Here is a 19,558-nt window from a genome sequence, read left to right as displayed (position 1 = left end):
AAAAATGGACAAAATAAAAAGAAAAACAGGAAGAAAGAGGGACACAAGGACAGTAGGACAGGTGTGAAGGATTAGAATATAAATCGAAAGAGAAGAAGACGGACGGGGAGAGAGAGAGAGACAGAGGGAGAGAGAGATTGAAGAGAAGGCATGAGATAAATGGCTGTGCTTGCAGTGAGAGAATGTAAGAAGGTAAATGGTGGTTAGTAGGGGACGAGTGAAGTGCACTACAGCTAGGGAGGTATGATGGATGAGGTGCCTTCTGGCTGCTGGGCCGCAAGTGTATTTCAGCTCTGGCCTACTTTGCCAGGTTTATTTTTTTGGTTGGGCGTTTCTATTTAAAGAGAGAGTGTGTGAAGCATGTTGAGATTGTGGAGCGTGCGGGGAGTGTGTTGAGATTGTGGAGCGTGTGGAGCATGTTGAGATTGTGGAGCGTGCGGGGAGTGTGTTGAGATTGTGGACTGCGTGCGGACCGCGTTGAAAACGTGTGGAACATGTTAAGATTGTGGAGCGTGTGTGGAGCATGTTGAGAGCATGTGGAGCATGTTGAGACTGTGGAGCGTGTGGAGCATGTTGAGATTGTGGAGCGTGTGGAGCATGTTGAGATTGTAGAGCGTGTGGAGCATGTTGAGATTGTGGAGCGTGCGGCGAGTGTGTTGAGATTGTGGACTGCGTGCGGACCACGTTGAAAATGTGTGGAGCATGTTGAGATTGTGGAGCGTGCGGGGAGTGTGTTGAGATTGTGGACTGCGTGCGGACCACGTTGAAAATGTGTGGAACATGTTGAGATTGTGGAGCGTGTGTGGAGCCTGTTGAGAGCATGTGGAGCATGTTGAGACTGTGGAGCGTGTGGAGCATGTTGAGATTGTGGAGCATGTTGAGACTGTGGAGCGTGTGGAGCATGTTGAGATTGTGGAGAGTATGTGGAGCGTGTTGAGATTGTGGAGTGTGTGTGGAGCATGTTGAGATTGTGGAGCGTGTGGAGCATGTTGAGATTGTGGAGCGTGTGTGGAGCATGTTGAGAGCATGTGGAGCATGTTGAGACTGTGGAGCGTGTGGAGCATGTTGAGATTGTGGAGCATGTTGAGACTGTGGAGCGTGTGGAGCATGTTGAGATTGTGGAGAGTATGTGGAGCGTGTTGAGATTGTGGAGTGTGTGTGGAGCATGTTGAGATTGTGGAGTGTGTGGAGCATGTTGAGATTGTGGAGCGTGTGTGGAGCATGTTGAGATTATGGACTGTGTGTAGAGCGTGTTGAGATTGTGGAGAGTGTGTGGAGCATGTTGAGAACGTGTGGAGCATGTTGAGATTTTGGAGTGTGTGGAGCATGTTAAGATTGTGGAGCGTGCAGGGAGTGTGTTGAGATTGTGGAGCGTGCAGGGAGTGTGTTGAGATTGTGGAGCGTGCGGGGAGTGTGTTGAGATTGTGGACTGCGTGCAGACCGCGTTGAAAACGTGTGGAACATGTTGAGATTGTGGAGCATGTGTGGAGCATGTTGAGAGCATGTGGAGCATGTTGAGACTGTGGAGCATGTGGAGCATGTTGAGATTGTGGAGCGTGTGGAGCATGTTGAGATTGTGGAGCATGTTGAGATTGTAGAGCGTGTGGAGCATGTTGAGATTGTGGAGCATGTTGAGATTGTACAGCGTGTGGAGCATGTTGAGATTGTGGAGCGTGCGGGGAGTGTGTTGAGATTGTGGAGCGTGTGGAGCATATTGAGATTGTGGAGCGTGCGGGGAGTGTGTTGAGATTGTGGACTGCGTGCGGACCGCGTTGAAAATGTGTGGAACATGTTGAGATTGTGGAGCGTGTGTGGAGCATGTTGAGAGCATATGGAGCATGTTGAGACTGTGGAGCGTGTGGAGCATGTTGAGATTGTGGAGCGTGTGTGGAGCATGTTGAGATTGTGGAGCATGTTAAGATTGTGGAGCGTGTGGAGCATGTTAAGATTGTGGAGCGTGTGGAGCATGTTGAGATTGTGGAGCGTGTGGAGCATGTTGAGATTGTGGAGCGTGTGTGGAGCATGTTGAGATTATGGACTGTGTGTGGAGCGTGTTGAGATTGTGGACTGTGCGTGGAGCGTGGTGAGATTGTGGAGAGTATGTGGAGCGTGTTGAGATTGTGGAGCGTGTGGAGCATGTTGAGATTGTGGAGCGTGTGTGGAGCATGTTGAGATTATGGACTGTGTGTGGAGCATGTTGAGATTATGGACTGTGTGTGGAGCATGTTGAGATTGTGGAGCATGTTGAGATTATGGACTGTGTGTGGAGCATGTTGAGATTGTGGAGCATGTTGAGATTGTAGAGTGTGTGTGGAGCATGCTGAGATTATGGACTGTGTGTGGAGCGTGTTGAGATTGTGGACTGTGTGTGGAGTGTGTTGAGATTGTGGAGCGTGTGTGGAGCATGTTGAGATTGTGGAGAGTGTGGAACATGTTGAGATTGTGGAGCGTGTGGAGCATGTTGAGATTGTGGAGCGTGTGTGGAGCGTGTTGAGATTGTGGAGCGTGTGTGGAGCATGTTGAGATTGTGTAGCGTGTTGAGATTGTGGAGAGTGTGTGGAACGTGTTGAGAGCGTATGGAGCATGTTGAGATTGTGGAGCGTGTGGAGCATGTTGAGATTGTGGAGCGTGTGTGGAGCATGTTGAGATTGTGGAGCGTGTTGAGATTGGGGAGCGATTGTGGTGCATATTGAGATTGTGGAGCGTGTTGAGATTGTGGAGTGTGCGTGGAGCATGTTGAGAGCATGTGGAGCATGTTGAGATTGTGGAGCGTGTGTGGAGCGTGTTGAGATTGTGGAGCATGTTGAGATTGCGGAGCATGTGTGGAGCGTGTTGAGATTGTGGAGCGCATGTGGAGCATGTTGAGATTGTGGAGCGTGTTGAGATTGTGGAGAGTGTGTGGAACGTGTTGAGAGCGTATGGAGCATGTTGAGATTGTGGCGCGCGTGTGGAGCATGTTGAGAGCATGCTGAGATTGTGGAGTGTGTGTGGAACGTATTGAGATTGTGGAGCGTGCGTGGAGCATGTTGAGAGCATGCTGAGATTGTGGAGTGTGTGCGGAGCATGTTGAGATTGTGGAGCGTGTTGAGATTGTGGAGTGTGTGTGGAGCGTATTGAGATTGTGGAGCGTGCGTGGAGCATGTTGAGAGTATGTTGAGATTGTGGAGCATGTGGGGAGTGTGTTAAGAGTGTCAGGCGTGTTTGGAGCGTGTTGAGATTGTAGATTGTGCAGTGTGTGTGGAGCATTTTGAGATTGTGGAGTGTGTGTGGAGTGTGTTGAGATTGTGGAGCGTGTGTGGAGCATGTTGAGACTGTGGAGCGTGTTGAGATTGTGGCGTGTGTGTGGAGTGTGTTGAGATTGTAGCGTGTGTGTGGAGCATGTTGAGACTGTGGAGCGTGTTGAGATTGTGGCGTGTGTGTGGAGCATGTTGAGATTGTGTTAAGAATATGGGGCGTGTGTGGAGCGTGGGTGAAGTGTGTTTGGAGGGTGTGAAGTGTGTGTGCAATGCGTTGAGTGTGTGGAAGCTCTGTAGTGCATGTATAGAGTGTGTGGAGCGTTTGTATAGCGTGTGTGTGAAGCGTGTGTGTAGAGTGTGTGTGAAGCGTGTGTGTAGAGTGTGTGTGAAGCGTGTGTGTAGAGTGTCTTAGTGTAAATACAAGGCCTGAGGTTCAAGATTCAGTTCTCCATCAATGGGAATGTACATCAGGACCAGTCATGTTTCAAAACAACAGCAGGGCCTGTCTCACTCATGTACAGATGAGCTTTCACACTCACACACACACACACACACACACACACACACACACACACACACACTTCTATATCTGTCCTCTGTAGAAGGCGACACACATGGGAGCAGTATGAATTAGCCGGCTGACGCACATTCACAGTCTGGGGCCGAGAGGGAGCCGCTCTCCGGACGGACACCGAGAACCCAGTGAGGGACACAAAGAAGAATAAATAAAAAGAATTCACAATTAAAGGAAAGGGAATGAAACCTGTTAAGGGTGAGAATGGAAGGGGAAGGAAAGAGAAGTAAAAGGAAAATAAGAGAAAAGGAAGAAAAAAACGGGAAAGCAATGGGGATGAAATAAAGGAAAATAATTTAATTGGATGAGAAGACAGAACGGGAAATAAAATGGAAGAGAAAGAAAAGAGAAGGAAAAGGAGGAAACAGAAAAAAATGTAAGGAGAGACGACGGGAAGAAATTGAACAGAAGACAAAAGAAGGAAAGGAAAAGAATTGGAATAGTGGAGAGGAAAATAAAGAAAATATGGTAAAATATGGTAAAATAAAAGCAAAAGAAAGGAAATAAAAGTAAAAGGAAATGAGAAATGGAAATGAAAGGGGAAAAGGGAGAGGGTGGGTGAGAGAAAAGAAGAGAAGAGGACAGAGGAGAGTAACTCCGTATTCACACTGACGTAATTTATATCACGGCCTGAACTCGTGAGCTCACTGACTGCTCTGTGGTTTGTTATTTTCCAGCCGTCACCATCTCATCTCATCTCATTATCTCTAGCCGCTTTATCCTTCTACAGGGTCGCAGGCGAGCTGGAGCCTATCCCAGCTGACTACGGGCGAAAGGCGGGGTACACCCTGGACAAGTCGCCAGGTCATCACAGGGCTGACACATAGACACAGACAACCATTCACACTCACATTCACACCTACGCTCAATTTAGAGTCACCAGTTAACCTAACCTGCATGTCTTTGGACTGTGGGGGAAACCGGAGCACCCGGAGGAAACCCACGCGGACACGGGGAGAACATGCAAACTCCGCACAGAAAGGCCCTCGCTGGCCACGGGGCTCGAACCCAGGACCTTCTTGCTGTGAGGCGACAGCACTAACCACTACACCACCGTGCCGCCCCAGCCGTCACCATTTTCACAAAAAAACCCAAACCCAAGTGTAACTCTGTTCACGAGCACCGATTAAAGAATTCGCAATGAGCGTGCTGAAGGAAGAACCTGATCAGATCATTTCCCTCCATGACGCTGTGTATCAAACCTTTCTCCTTCACACCTTCTCCTGGTACACTGCACTTTACATAAACACGCGGGTAAAAAATCCATAACACACACACACACACACACACCAGGGCGACAGATCATGTAGGTTTAACGTTTTCATCTCTAATGCTGTCAGTTTCGACAAAACACTCGCGTGTCAGAGGTCATCGGAACCAAACTACTCACAACACTTTTCTTATATCACATTTTTTTTCTTGTTTTCCTCATCATGCCTGATGTTTAGGAAACTAATCCCGTCCCCCACCCCCTCTTTTGTGATTGGTCAGAAGGTGCTGATTAATTTTCTCCAACAGCAGCTCGGACAGTAGTGCAGTGTTACAGTACATTACCCACTTTAATAGGAACTGGTTCTTGATTCTAAGGCTACATCCACACAACAACGGCAACGAGATGTTATTGAAAAAAATATCGCGTCCAAATGGGCAACGATCAGTAAAATATCAGGTCCATATGGCAACGCAACGCTTGCTGAAAACGATGCAATACACATGCCACACCTCTAGGGGCGCTGTAAGATGGTCCCTTCGGAGACACCAGAACAATAGAAGAAGTAAGGACGCATGCGCATAAACTATTATGCGCGAGACTTCATATTAGCCACAAAGTCAGAAAAATCTGTTCGTAAAATTACATTATAATGACCAAATACAATGAAAAGTATTTTTCCAGTCTCACCTGTGAAAGGTAATCCCATGTGATCTCGTTTGGACGGCAAACCTGTTGGTACAGTTAAACGCAGCTAATCTTTATTCTCCGCTTTGACCTATCCAATATGGCGGCGAGGATGACGTATGAGTCTACGCGGAAGGCGGCGTCTTTAATGGTCCGGAATAAATTGGATGCTACACGTTGATGGATTAATTTGTTCTTCTGCACCCTTTTTGAGGAATGTATTGTAGGATTTAAACCAACATCTGAAGAGGTGAGATCGCTCCTTTTTTTCCCTATTTTTGCTGGCGGGATTGACTCTGCCCTAAGGGCTATTCTCTCTCTCTCTCTCTCTCTCTCTCTCTCTCTCTCTCTCTCTCACTTTGCACCATTACACAATAAATATTCACAGTGAAAATATTTTGTAAGCGCGTTTCATGAACCAAGTTATAGGATTTGTTGACAACTCGCATCGAGTTCGTTACACTTCTACCCGGTGTGAAGCACTCACAGTCATGTGGTTAAGACGTCATCGTAAACAAATCCGTTCTACTCATCCAGACGACTTCACAACGGCAACGTTGCCAGATCTTTCCACTCTGGAACCCGTTCTCAAAAAGATTGCGTTTTGGGCACCCAAAACACCGGTGCCGTGTGGACGCCAGGCCTAAACGATAAGCAATTGTATCGGAGTCACCTGAATCCGTTGCCGTGTGGACAGGGCCTAAGATCCCTGTTCTTGGCTGCAAGAGTGGAACCCAATGTGTTCTGCTGATGCATGCTGAGATGCTTTTCTGTTCACCATGGCTGTAAAGAGTGATTATATGAGTCACTATATCCTTCCTGGGGGGAAAAAAAAGCTTGAACCACCTCAAATCTGTCCATTTTCCTGTGAGCTCTCTTATCAACAAGGCGTTTGTTTTTTCCATCCACAGAGCTGTCACTGTCTCACTCGCTCAGTGTTTTTTTGTTTTTCGCACCATTCTGTCCCAGATAGCAAAAATCAGTTGAATCAACATTGAAATAGCGTTTGGCAGAAAACATTGAAATAATGTTGAAATGATATTGAAAGTGTCCCCTTGAATTTCGGTTGAATCAACGTTGAATTTTCAACCCTATCAGCATTGAATCAATAGTGATTCAACCATCATCTAAATAGAAACTTACATTTAAATTTCTGTTGATTTCATGTTGAAATAATATACTGAATCAATGGTGATTCAGCCATCATCTAAATGGAAACCGACATTTCATGACACTGAATCGATATCTGTTTGACCGTTATCGAAAAGTTCTTGTGAGAGACGGTTATTTGGACCATTCCAAATAGCGGCCGGTACGGTAGAAAATGGAGATGTTTGTTTTTCTGTTCGTTTTTTCCTTACATGTTGCACACACAAGATTTGCACATAACCATAAATAATAATCTATTCTTCATAGTTCCTTGTGCTCTATTAAAATTCTAAATTAAATAAATGAAATTCAATGAAATATAGGAACCCCCCCCCCCCCCCACAAAATGGTCTCACCCAGAGTGCACCCCAGGCTCCCGTCCAGTGGTGCAGTGTATGATGACAACAAAATCAACATATATTCAACATTGATCAAATGTTTCCTTCAACCATTACATTGATTCGAACACATTTTTTCAACTTTTTTATTTTATCAGTGGTTGATCCACCATCAGTGTTCAACTATAACTGTAAATCAACCATCTTGACCAAATATCAACATTGAAATAACATCGTTTGCTATCTGGGGTGTCTGGAGACTGTTGTGTGCGAAACCCCCAGGAGATCAGCGGTTTCTGAAATACTCAAACCAATCCATTTGGTCCATCTCAAACCAACACCCATGCTGCCACAGTGAAAGAAAATCACACAAAAATTGAGATCACAATTTTCCCCATTCTGACGTTTGAACATCGTGAACATTAACTGAAGCTCTGGATTTGTATCTGCGTGATTTGATGCATCGTGCTGCTGTCGCGGGATCGGCTGATTACAGAACTGCGTCAAGCAGTAGATGGATGGATGGATGGATGGATGTTCCTAATAAAGTGCCCGTTGAGTGTATTTATGTTCAATTCGGAATATGGACAAATTTGGAATATCCAAGTGGAATATGATGTTTATGTGACCTGAATCAAATTGCGAATATTGTCCTGTTTGTAATAAGAGTGGAATATTAGTGTGGATGTAAACATACTGAATGGCTTTTTATTTTTACCCCCAATAACACGGAGTGTTTTATTCCTCCCCAATACAATTTTTGTTTTAAAAAGAGAAGCAAGGATGAAGAAAAGCAGCTTGGGATTTTAAATTCCAAAATAATAAATGTATTTTCTTCCAAAATCGACAGGATAATTGAATTGATTTTGAAACTAAGTAAAGATTATTGCTTTTTTATTTAAGATTTGAATCTGATGTCCGCTTCTGTCCTTCTTTATTTCTCTTCTTCTTCTGATGATAGTTCTGTACGAGCGTTTAACAAATCCAGTCTTTAAAAAATGACTCTTCAGGGATTCGTTGAACAGTTCGGTTTCCTGTTTTACACTTTTGAAAGAGAACTCTGTGTTGTCAGGTTCAGTGTAGAACCTTAAGGCCTCTGCATGCTCTTGCGACAAGGCTTTCGCAGATAGCTTTTCGCAGACAGTTGTAATTTATCGTTGAGCGGGGAGTATAGGCGCGTATAGGTGTGTGCGATGTTATTCACCGCCACAACGCAAGGGGGCGCGAAGTCGCAAAATCGTTAGGAGTAGTTGGTGGGTGTGGTTAGTGGAATGTTTATCCTCTGGTTACTGAGCAACAGGTCATTCAACACCAACAACAATGGCGACTGGACGAGTTCGCACTTTGATCGAGATGCAGCTGAAGGATCTAGAAATCACTTCCTCGATCAACCGCTCTTCGTGCTGCTCCATCTTTGCTCATGTTTTTAAAAATGGCGGTCATGAAAACAAACCAAACCGGGGAAGTAGGGAAGCGGAAGTGCGTGTACAGCGGATGTAGAGTGGACCAATCAGAGCCCTCTTGTCTGCGACGCTGTCTGCGAGGCTGTCTGCAGTGGTCACAGTTTTTGGGAGGTGCGCGCAGAGCGTCTGCGAAGGGGGAGCTTCACAGACGCCGTCTGCGATGCCGTCTGCAAGGACTGGGTTGTCAGCATAAATTGACCCTTAGTCACAACATCATATTGCACACAAACAGGGAGTCGGAGGAACAAACGGAGCGTGGTCACGTCCCAACATTCCTCAACTCCAACTAATCGACTGTCAGTATGTCTGTCTGTCTCTCTCTGTCTGTCTGTCTGTCTGTCCATCTGCCTCTCTCTCTCTCTCTATCTGTCTGTTTCTCTGTCTGTCTCTCTCTCTGTATGTCCATCTGTCTGTTTCTCTGTCTCTCTCTCTGTCCACCTGTTTGTCTGTCTGTCTATCCATCCATCTGTCTGCCTCTCTGTCCATCTGTCTGTCCATCCATCTACCTCTCTGTCTGTTTGTCTGCCCATCTGTCTGTCTGTCCATCTATCTGTCTGTCCATCTGTCTGTCTCTGTCTGTTTGTCCACCCATTTGTCTGTCTGTCTCTTTGCCTGCCTATCTGTCTGTCTGTTTGTCTGCCCATCTGTCTTTGTCTGTCTCTGTCCCTCCATCTATCCATCCATCTATCCATCCATATCTGTCTGATTGTCTGCCCATCTGTCTGTCTGTCTCTGTCTGTCCATCCATCTGTCCTTCCGTCTCTTTGTCTGCCCATCTGTTTGTTGCTCTGTCTGTCTGTTTGTCTGCCCAACTGTCTGCCTGTCCATCTGTCTGTCTCTCTGTATGTTTGTCTGTCTCTCTGTCTGTCTTCTCTTTCACATAATGTCAAGCTCAGCTCGAATCCACTGTATCACTCAGTCACCTTTAAATCTCCAGTAAATCTCAGTGAAACTGAGTGACGTGCGACTGATCTGTCACCTCATATCACATCACTGCTAATGTCAACACAGGGGGAAAAAAGATTAATAGGGTAACCGGGAAGCTAAAACAGTAGGAAGGAAATAATAGGAGTGAAGAGAAGGAGTGGATCAGGATTCGCTGGGTGTTTATAGAGATAGAGGAAGCCGGCATCATCTGCGCTGTTACGCCACAAGGGACCCAAAGTGTGAGAGCGAAGAAAAAAAATGGTGGGGATTTCCACGATAAACTCCCTCTGGTTCTTTACGACACTACAAGGCTTTACATTAATCGATTTTATAAGCTGCTTGTGAATATAACCCTGACTCGTAAGTGGAATACACACACACACACACACACACACACACGAAAATTTACTGTGAGGATGAAGCCAAGCAGCTTAGGAGTATGAGATGCTGATGGAGCCTCTTCCTCATACACAGCATCCACTGTGAACGAACTGCTGATTTTCACTGATACACGCCATGAAAGGAATAATCCCGAGATTTAAACCCGATCTACAATCATGTGTCGTGTATCGTACGCATCATAACCACAAATGAGACGACACACAGCATTTCTGTTCTTTTCTTAGTACGGATAAATTCATTTCAATATCTATGTATACTGGATAGAGATTAGGTTGAAAAACGCTCGAGGATATATATATATATATATATATATATATATATATATATATATATACACTCAATGGCCACTTTATTAGGAACACACATACATCCACCTGCTGTTCTGTTTGACGCAGTTCTCTAATCAGCCGATCCCTCGACAGCAGCACGATGCATCAAATCACGCAGATACAAATCCAGAGCTTCAGTTAATGTTCACAATGTTCAAACATCAGAATGGGAAAACCTGTGATCTCAGTTTTGGTGTGACTTTCTTTCACTGTGGCGTGGGTGTTGGTTTGAGATGGACCAGCTGGACTGGTGGTTTGAGTATTTCAGAAACTGCTGATCTCCTGGGGTTTTCACACACACAGACAGTCTCCATACACGGAATGGCGTGAAAAAAACATTAAAAAAAACCATTCATTGAGTGAGTGAGTGAGTGAGTGAGTGAGTGACAGCTCTGTGGATGGAAAAAACAAACAAACACCTTGTTGATAAGAGAGGTCAGAGGAGAATGGACAGATTGGTGGTTCGAGCTTTTTTTATTTCCCCCCAGGAAGGATATAGTGACTCATATAATCACTCTTTACAGCCATGGTGAGCAGAAAAGCATCTCAGCATGCATCAGCAGAACAGAAGAACACATTGGGTTCCACTCCTGCAGCCAAGAACAGGGATCTTAGAATCAACAACAAGTTCCTATTAAAGTGCCAGTGAGTGTGTATATGCACGGTGGGGCAAAAAAGTATTTAGTCAGCCACCAATTGTGCAAGTTCTCCCACTTAAAAAGATGAGAGAGGCCTGTAATTTTCATCATAGGTACACTTCAACTATGAGAGACAGAATGGGGGGAAAGAATCCAGGAAATCACATTGTAGGATTTTTAATGAATTAATTGGTAAATTCCTCGGTAAAATAAGTATTTGGTCACCTACAAACAAGCAAGATTTCTGGCTCTCACAGACCTGTAACTTCTTCTTTAAGAGGCTCCTCTGTCCTCCACTCGTTACCTGTATTAATGGCACCTGTTTGAACTCGTTATCAGTATAAAAGACACCTGTCCACAACCTCAAACAGTCACACTCCAAACTCCACTATGGCCAAGACCAAAGAGCTGTCAAAGGACACCAGAAACAAAATTGTAGACCTGCACCAGGCTGGGAAGACTGAATCTGCAATAGGTAAGCAGCTTGGTGTGAAGAAATCAACTGTGGGAGCAATTATTAGAAAATGGAAGACATACAAGACCACTGATAATCTCCCTCGATCTGGGGCTCCATGCAAGATCTCACCCTGTGGGGTCAAAATGATCACAAGAACGGTGAGCAAAAATCCCAGAACCACACGGGGGGACCTAGTGAATGACCTGCAGAGAGCTGGGACCAAAGTAACAAAGGCTACCATCAGTAACACACTACGCCGCCAGGGACTCAAATCCTGCAGTGCCAGACGTGTCCCCCTGCTTAAGCCAGTACATGTCCAGGCCCGTCTGAAGTTTGCTAGAGAGCATTTGGATGATCCAGAAGAGGATTGGGAGAATGTCATATGGTCAGATGAAACCAAAATAGAACTTTTTGGTAAAAACTCAACTTGTCATGTTTGGAGGAGAAAGAATGCTGAGTTGCATCCAAAGAACACCATACCTACTGTGAAGCATGGGGGTGGAAACATCATGCTTTGGGGCTGTTTTTCTGCAAAGGGACCAGGACGACTGATCCGTGTAAAGGAAAGAATGAATGGGGCCATGTATCGTGAGATTTTGAGTGAAAACCTTCCATCAGCAAGGGCATTGAAGATGAAACGTGGCTGGGTCTTTCAGCATGCCAATGATCCCAAACACACCGCCCGGGCAACGAAGGAGTGGCTTCGTAAGAAGCATTTCAAGGTCCTGGAGTGGCCTAGCCAGTCTCCAGATCTCAACCCCATAGAAAATCTTTGGAGGGAGTTGAAAGTCCGTGTTGCCCAGCGACAGCCCCAAAACATCACTGCTCTAGAGGAGATGTGCATGGAGGAATGGGCCAAAATACCAGCAACAGTGTGTGAGAACCTTGTGAAGACTTACAGAAAACGTTTGACCTCTGTCATTGCCAACAAAGGGTATATAACAAAGTATTGAGATGAACTTTTGTTATTGACCAAATACTTATTTTCCACCATTCCGGATTTTTTTTTCTCATTCTGTCTCTCATAGTTGAAGTGTACCTATGATGAAAATTACAGGCCTCTCTCATCTTTTTAAGTGGGAGAACTTGCACAATTGGTGACTGACTAAATACTTTTTTGCCCCACTGTATATTGTCATCACACACGAACTTTAGGTGCAAATGAAGTCTGAGTGCACGGTGATGGACATGAGTCAGGAGCCAATCGGGGTAGAAAGAGAGTTATTATAGGATACGAGGCAAAAGGATTCAGAACTGATGAAATTTTAGCTTTGTGCTTGATGAACAGGAAAAACATTCATCCATCATCAGGTTATCAAATTTAGCTTAGCCAGTCCACATACTGCCATATTAATCAGAGGTCTGAAGAAACCGGAGGAAACCCGTATGTCCATGAGGAGAACAGAGAACATTAAGGCATTCATTTGTTCTTGGATTTGACGGGAAGCTAGTTAATGTTTTAACGAGACCGTCAATGACGGCGTAGCTCACTCCGGCTCTGTCTAGTCCAGAAGGAACGATCTAAAGTTGGCCACCTTGTGCAGTTCTACTCTCAAACCAGTCCAGCTCAAATATTTGCCAGAAAGAATCCAAAACGGCGAGGATTTGACTGAGAAGAAGCGATTTTTGTTGAACTGCTCATTAATTAGTCCATAACTTCATTAATAATTGTAATGAAGCAAATCTTGGTAGAAGTTCTATACACCCTACCTTCATGAGAGAAAGAATCAAAATCGGTGAAGAATTGAGAGAGAAGAAGCGATTTGTGTGGAAACTGCTCATTAGGGATTGATTAATTACTCCATATCTTCATTATTAATTGCAATTATGCAAATTTGAGTAGAAGCTATTCATATGCACCGCAGGTGGGCAGACTTACGGTACCTTCCTGCCAAAAAGAACAAAAATTGGTGAAGAATTGAGAGAGAAGAAACGATTTTTGTGAAATGCAGGCAATGCTGGACAGACAATGGACACCACACGACGGGATAAACTCATCGCCCGTCAGCTTGATGAGCTAATAACAGATGAGATTATTCTCAGCTCTATTCTCTATCCTTGTTGTTAATAAATTTACCCCTACAGGTCACATGGGGGCGGCACGGTGGTGTAGTGGTTAGCGCTGTCGCCTCACAGCAAGAAGGTCCTGGGTTCGAGCCCCGGGGCCGACGAGGGCCTTTCTGTGCAGAGTTTGCATGTTCTCCCCGTGTCCGCGTGGGTTTCCTCCGGGTGCTCCGGTTTCCCCCACAGTCCAAAGACATGCAGGTTAGGTTAACTGGTGACTCTAAATTGAGCGTAGGTGTGAATGTGAGTGTGAATGGTTGTCTGTGTCTATGTGTCAGCCCTGTGATGACCTGGCGACTTGTCCAGGGTGTACCCCGCCTTTCGCCCGTAGTCAGCTGGGATAGGCTCCAGCTCGCCTGCGACCCTGTAGAACAGGATAAAGCGGCTACAGATAATGAGATGAGAATGAGGTCACATGGTAGCCAGTTAAAGGACGACTTACCCGGGTATTTGCGGTTTGTGAGTATTTCTCTGTATTTTTCACTATCTCAAACTCTGTTATAATGGGATGAGAGCGAGTCATCTGGGACGCCTGCTTGCCTTGGCTGGGTGTGGATCATATTTATTGCTGCGAGACAAACCAAAAGTGCATCTCGCTGTGAGATTACACCTGAGCAAACGGAAGGGTTTTGTTCTTTCACCTGGTACTCAGTAACCGTGACAGACGCAATGAAAGTTATTTTTTCCCTCAGAACACTTCTGTGACACAGCAGAACCACATCAGAACACGGGTCGCATCCCAAAGTGCATATTGGTTGCACTTAAAGAAAAAAAGTTCCTTCTTTTTAACTTTTATGAACAAAGAAGCACATACTGAAAAATGTCCTCGCTACTGAATTTAATTAAGTTCAACTAACTGGTTCTAATACCAACAAACCTTCAATTACAATTTACTCGATTCCCAAATGCCTTCATAAAGCATTTATGAAAAATTCTGAAAAACACCAACAAAAGTTTTCCCGACGATGCAGCACTTTAAATTCAAATCCAAGAGCAGAGCTCATCTCATCTCATTATCTGTAGCCGCTTTATCCTTCTACAGGGTCGCAGGCAAGCTGGAGCCTATCCCAGCTGACTACGGGTGAAAGGCGGGGTACACCCTGGACAAGTCGCCAGGTCATCACAGGGCTGACACATAGACACAGACAACCATTCACACTCACATTCACACCTACGCTCAATTTAGAGTCACCAGTTAACCTAACCTGCATGTCTTTGGACTGTGGGGGAAACCGGAGCACCCGGAGGAAACCCACGCGGACACGGGGAGAACATGCAAACTCCACACAGAAAGGCCCTCGCCAGCCCCGGGGCTCGAACCCAGGACCTTCTTGCTGTGAGGCGACAGCGCTAACCACTACACCACCGTACCGCCCAAGAGCAGAGCTATAAATATAAATTAGAAAAATGCACGAATCTAATTCAATTAGGCTACAGAATGTGTCTAGTGTTAACGAGCCCCCGATTCGTTTTTAAATCCAAAGTGGGCATGGCTTAAACCTGAATAATTTTTTTTGTTTGTTTAGTTTGTTTGTTTTATAATACAACATGGACCCTCGTGCTATTTCCTCATGTGGACCTTCCCGTAATATTTCCAAATAAATTTATCTTCAAGAATTCACAGAAACTTGTACTTTAATTAAATCACCACGCCCCCTGACCAGGCAGGTACTAAAGAGGAACAAATGAACTCTGTAAATGAAACACTGTAAACACTTCACGTATTTCGTTTGTCTCGTGAACTTCATATCTGACAGCAAGACGTCTCGTGTTCGTGTGATGTTTATCGTTGAGTCCCGTGAGATCCTGGTTCCAGTGCACACCTCCAGCTTCAACCACAAATCAACTTTTCATGGTGTCATTAATAACGGAGCTCCATATACTGTATACTTAAGAGAATATGGTAATGCATCAACCTGATTTTTGATGGCTTTTGCATCCGTACGTACAAACGACATCCGTGTGCCACCACAAGGAACCTGATCTTAAAGGAGAACTGAAGGCTTTTTTTTATTATCAAAATTCTATTTCTCATTTCATTAAATATCGGAATGCATTTCTGATCGCTATTTTGTCGCTGCTATAGCAAGTTGTGAGTGTTTGAAATATGCTCTGTAATATATCAGTCCGTATGTCAAAGCAATGGCCGTAAACAAGATGCGTTGAGACCTGTGGGAGACATCGTAGGACGGAAGTAAAACGTACAGCAGAAATCAAAGCAACCAACATCTGCCAACGTCGTCAAAAGACGCGCACGCGCCCTCTTTCGAATGCTGATGTAATCAAGCCGGAAGTTCTGTTTGTTTTGATAGCAATCAGGAAAGTTTGAAAAAAGTAGGCAGTAATCGTCATTTAAACTCGTTTTTGTGCAATACTTCATTTGGAAAACAGTTTTCAAAATGGCGGCACTGACACCTGGCTGACGCTTCACGTTTCGAAGTCTCACACAAGTCTCGTGAAGATCGCGCGGATAAGCGACGCCTGCCGTTGACCATTCTCATCTCATCTCATTATCTCTAGCCGCTTTATCCTTCTACAGGGTCGCAGGCGAGCTGGAGCCTATCCCAGCTGACTACGGGCGAAAGGCGGGGTACACCCTGGACAAGTCGCCAGGTCATCACAGGGCTGACACATAGACACAGACAACCATTCACACTCACATTCACACCTACGCTCAATTTAGAGTCACCAGTTAACCTAACCTGCATGTCTTTGGACTGTGGGGGAAACCGGAGCACCCGGAGGAAACCCACGCGGACACGGGGAGAACATGCAAACTCCACACAGAAAGGCCCTCGCCGGCCCCGGGGCTCGAACCCAGGACCTTCTTGCTGTGAGGCGACAGCGCTAACCACTACACCACCGTGCCGCTGCCGTGGACCAAACGGACTAAATTCAACACGGCTAAAAACCGAATAGGCCGATAAGTATAATATTTAATTGCAATTAGTTGCCAATACGAGTCACGATATAAGGTTACTAAAACCGAAAACGTAATTGAATAACACGCTAATTAAGAAATAAAGCAAGTTTAAAAATGACCTCAGTTCTCCTTTCAGTGCAAGGCAACGTATTTCATTAACACTTGACCACTGGGCAACAAAATTTGTATTTTTATTCCCATAAGATAGACGGGTTTTTATCCAGGACTTATTTTTAAATAATAATGTGGGAATCCGATATTTACTAACACTTTAGCAGTCCTTGGCATTAAGAACACCAGCAGAGAATGTGTTTTATTTCTCTTGAACACAAGTATTGCACCGAATATCGGACAAACACCATACACTGTGAAAACTCAAGACAACCAAACAAAAATAATTAACGTAACATGCTTGTAAACAAATACACAAGTAATGTTTACAGACTCTGCTCTGAACCTTACACACCTCGCTTAGCTCAACCAAGGACCAACCAAACCTCTACAAGTTCGCCAAACGCACCCCATTAGTCTCTGTGCTCAAAGCCTCGTGCTAAACCACAGTTCAACTAATGCACAAACAAAACGCACTCAATAAACAGCACGCAAACGTTACACTCTGCGTGAATGACATATCAGGATGACAGACAGCAAAGCTTTATAACGTACAGCGCTAAACCTCTGACAGAGGCACATGGGGAATATAAACACAGCAATAACAAATACAGCTTTCTGGGCTGACGGCTCCACCCAGAACATGAATAATTAATGAGAGACAGCTCTGGCTACTACTTACAAAGACATTTAACGCTCATCAGGAGCTCGGCTTTTAGGTAGCACAGAAATATATATATATATATATATATATATATATATATATATATATATATATATATATATTATTTACAACCCCAATTCTAAAAAAGTTGGGACAAAGTACAAATTGTAAATAAAAACGAAATGCAATGATGTGGAAGTTTCAACATTTCATATTTTATTCAGAATAGAATGTAGATGACATATCAAATGTTTAAACTGAGAAAATGTATCATTTAAAGAGAAAAATTAGGTGATTTTAAATTTCATGACAACAACACATCTCAAAAAAGTTGGGACAAGGCCATGTTTCCCACTGTGAGACATCCCCTTTTCTCTTTACAACAGTCTGTAAACGTCTGGGGACTGAGGAGACAAGTTGCTCAAGTTTAGGGATAGGAATGTTAACCCATTCTTGTCTAATGTAGGATTCTAGTTGCTCAACTGTTTTAGGTCTTTTTTGTCCTATCTTCCGTTTTATGATGCGCCAGATGTTTTCTATGGGTGAAAGATCTGGACTGCAGGCTGGCCAGTTCAGTACCCGGACCCTTCTTCTACGCAGCCATGATGCTGTAATTGATGCAGTATGTGGTTTGGCATTGTCATGTTGGAAAATGCAAGGTCTTCCCTGAAAGAGACGTCGTCTGGATGGGAGCATATGTTGCTCTAGAACCTGGATATACCTTTCAGCATTGATGGTGTCTTTCCAGATGTGTAAGCTGCCCATGCCACACGCACTAATGCAACCCCATACCATCAGAGATGCAGGCTTCTGAACTGAGCGCTGATAACAACTCGGGTCGTCCTTCTCCTCTTTAGTCCGAATGACACGGCGTCCCTGATTTCCATAAAGAACTTCAAATTTTGATTCGTCTGACCACAGAACAGTTTTCCACTTTGCCACAGTCCATTTTAAATGAGCCTTGGCCCAGAGAAGACGTCTGCGCTTCTGGATCATGTTTAGATACGGCTTCTTCTTTGAACTATAGAGTTTTAGCTGGCAACGGCGGATGGCACGGTGAATTGTGTTCACAGATAATGTTCTCTGGAAATATTCCTGAGCCCATTTTGTGATTTCCAATACAGAAGCATGCCTGTATGCGATGCAGTGCCGTCTAAGGGCCCGAAGATCACGGGCACCCAGTATGGTTTTCCGGCCTTGACCCTTACGCACAGAGATTCTTCCAGATTCTTTGAATCTTTTGATGATATTATGCACTGTAGATGATATGTTCAAACTCTTTGCAATTTTACACTGTCGAACTCCTTTCTGATATTGCTCCACTATTTGTCGGTGCAGAATTAGGGGGATTGGTGATCCTCTTCCCATCTTTACTTCTGAGAGCTGCTGCCACTCCAAGATGCTCTTGTCCCAACTTTTTTGAGATGTGTTACTGTCATGAAATTTCAAATGAGCCAATATTTGGCATGAAATTTCAAAATGTCTCACTTTCGACATTTGATATGTTGTCTACGTTCTATTGTGAATACAATATCAGTTTTTGAGATTTGTAAATTATTGCATTCTGTTTTTATTTACAATTTGTACTTTGTCCCAACCTTTTTGGAATCGGGGTTGTAGTACAAAACTAAATTAGTTAGAAAATATCGCTAAAAAAAGGTTTGTTTTAGGCCACACCCATTTTAGGTTTAAATGCCCAGTCCAACAATACCAATAACTATAACTATAACTCAACTATAATGATAACTATAAATAAATCAGTCCCCTGCAGTTTATGTGGTCGATGCTCACACCAGACCGATAACGATCCCTATAGCCCAGGCCTGGGTTTATCCGTATCGGTGAGATTTGCTTCTGGAGCCATTTTTCAAACCTGGACCTGCTCCGATAAAACATCTGACCAATCAGGTAATTGTTTACGTGACGTTGTCTGAGCACGTGCTATTTTTCCTGAACATCTTTGTACATCCTTGTTGCATCATGAATACGGATTCACAGAAAATAAAAAATATAACACAAAGCACGGATCTGTTATTCACGGATATGTGATTATTTTCTGTGAAATATCAACAGTAAATTAATAAAGTAAACATACAAATGCCGGGAAGATATTTTAATTGTGAACTTCGGCAGTCCAAACATTTAATTGTTTTAAACTTGTTAATTTTTTATCCGTGATGCATCATCCGTATGAAATCGGTAACCAGTGTGTAATATACTGAAACGTCCGTGACCGATCCGTAAATTATTAGCATCCGTATTAAAATCCATAACCACACCGTATTTATTTTGTATCCTTTATGATATTTCCGTAATCCGTGACCTATCTGTATTATACAGTATCAACCACCGGAGTGTGTGCGTGGGTTGTTTTGGAGTCCAAGCT

General features: G+C 44.2%; 1 protein-coding gene across 1 annotated transcript in view; it reads right to left on the bottom strand.

Annotated features, from left to right (window-relative positions):
- Positions 1 to 19,558, bottom strand: part of adgrl1a (adhesion G protein-coupled receptor L1a) — a 370,320-nt gene that overhangs the window by 132,607 nt on the left and 218,155 nt on the right. The gene's annotated exons all lie outside the window — the stretch shown is intronic.

This window comes from Neoarius graeffei, chromosome 16, assembly GCF_027579695.1.
Source record: "Neoarius graeffei isolate fNeoGra1 chromosome 16, fNeoGra1.pri, whole genome shotgun sequence".
NCBI lineage: Eukaryota > Metazoa > Chordata > Actinopteri > Siluriformes > Ariidae > Neoarius > Neoarius graeffei.
The sequence above is the reverse complement of the archived record's forward strand: the minus strand, read 5'-3'. Positions and strand labels throughout refer to the sequence as shown.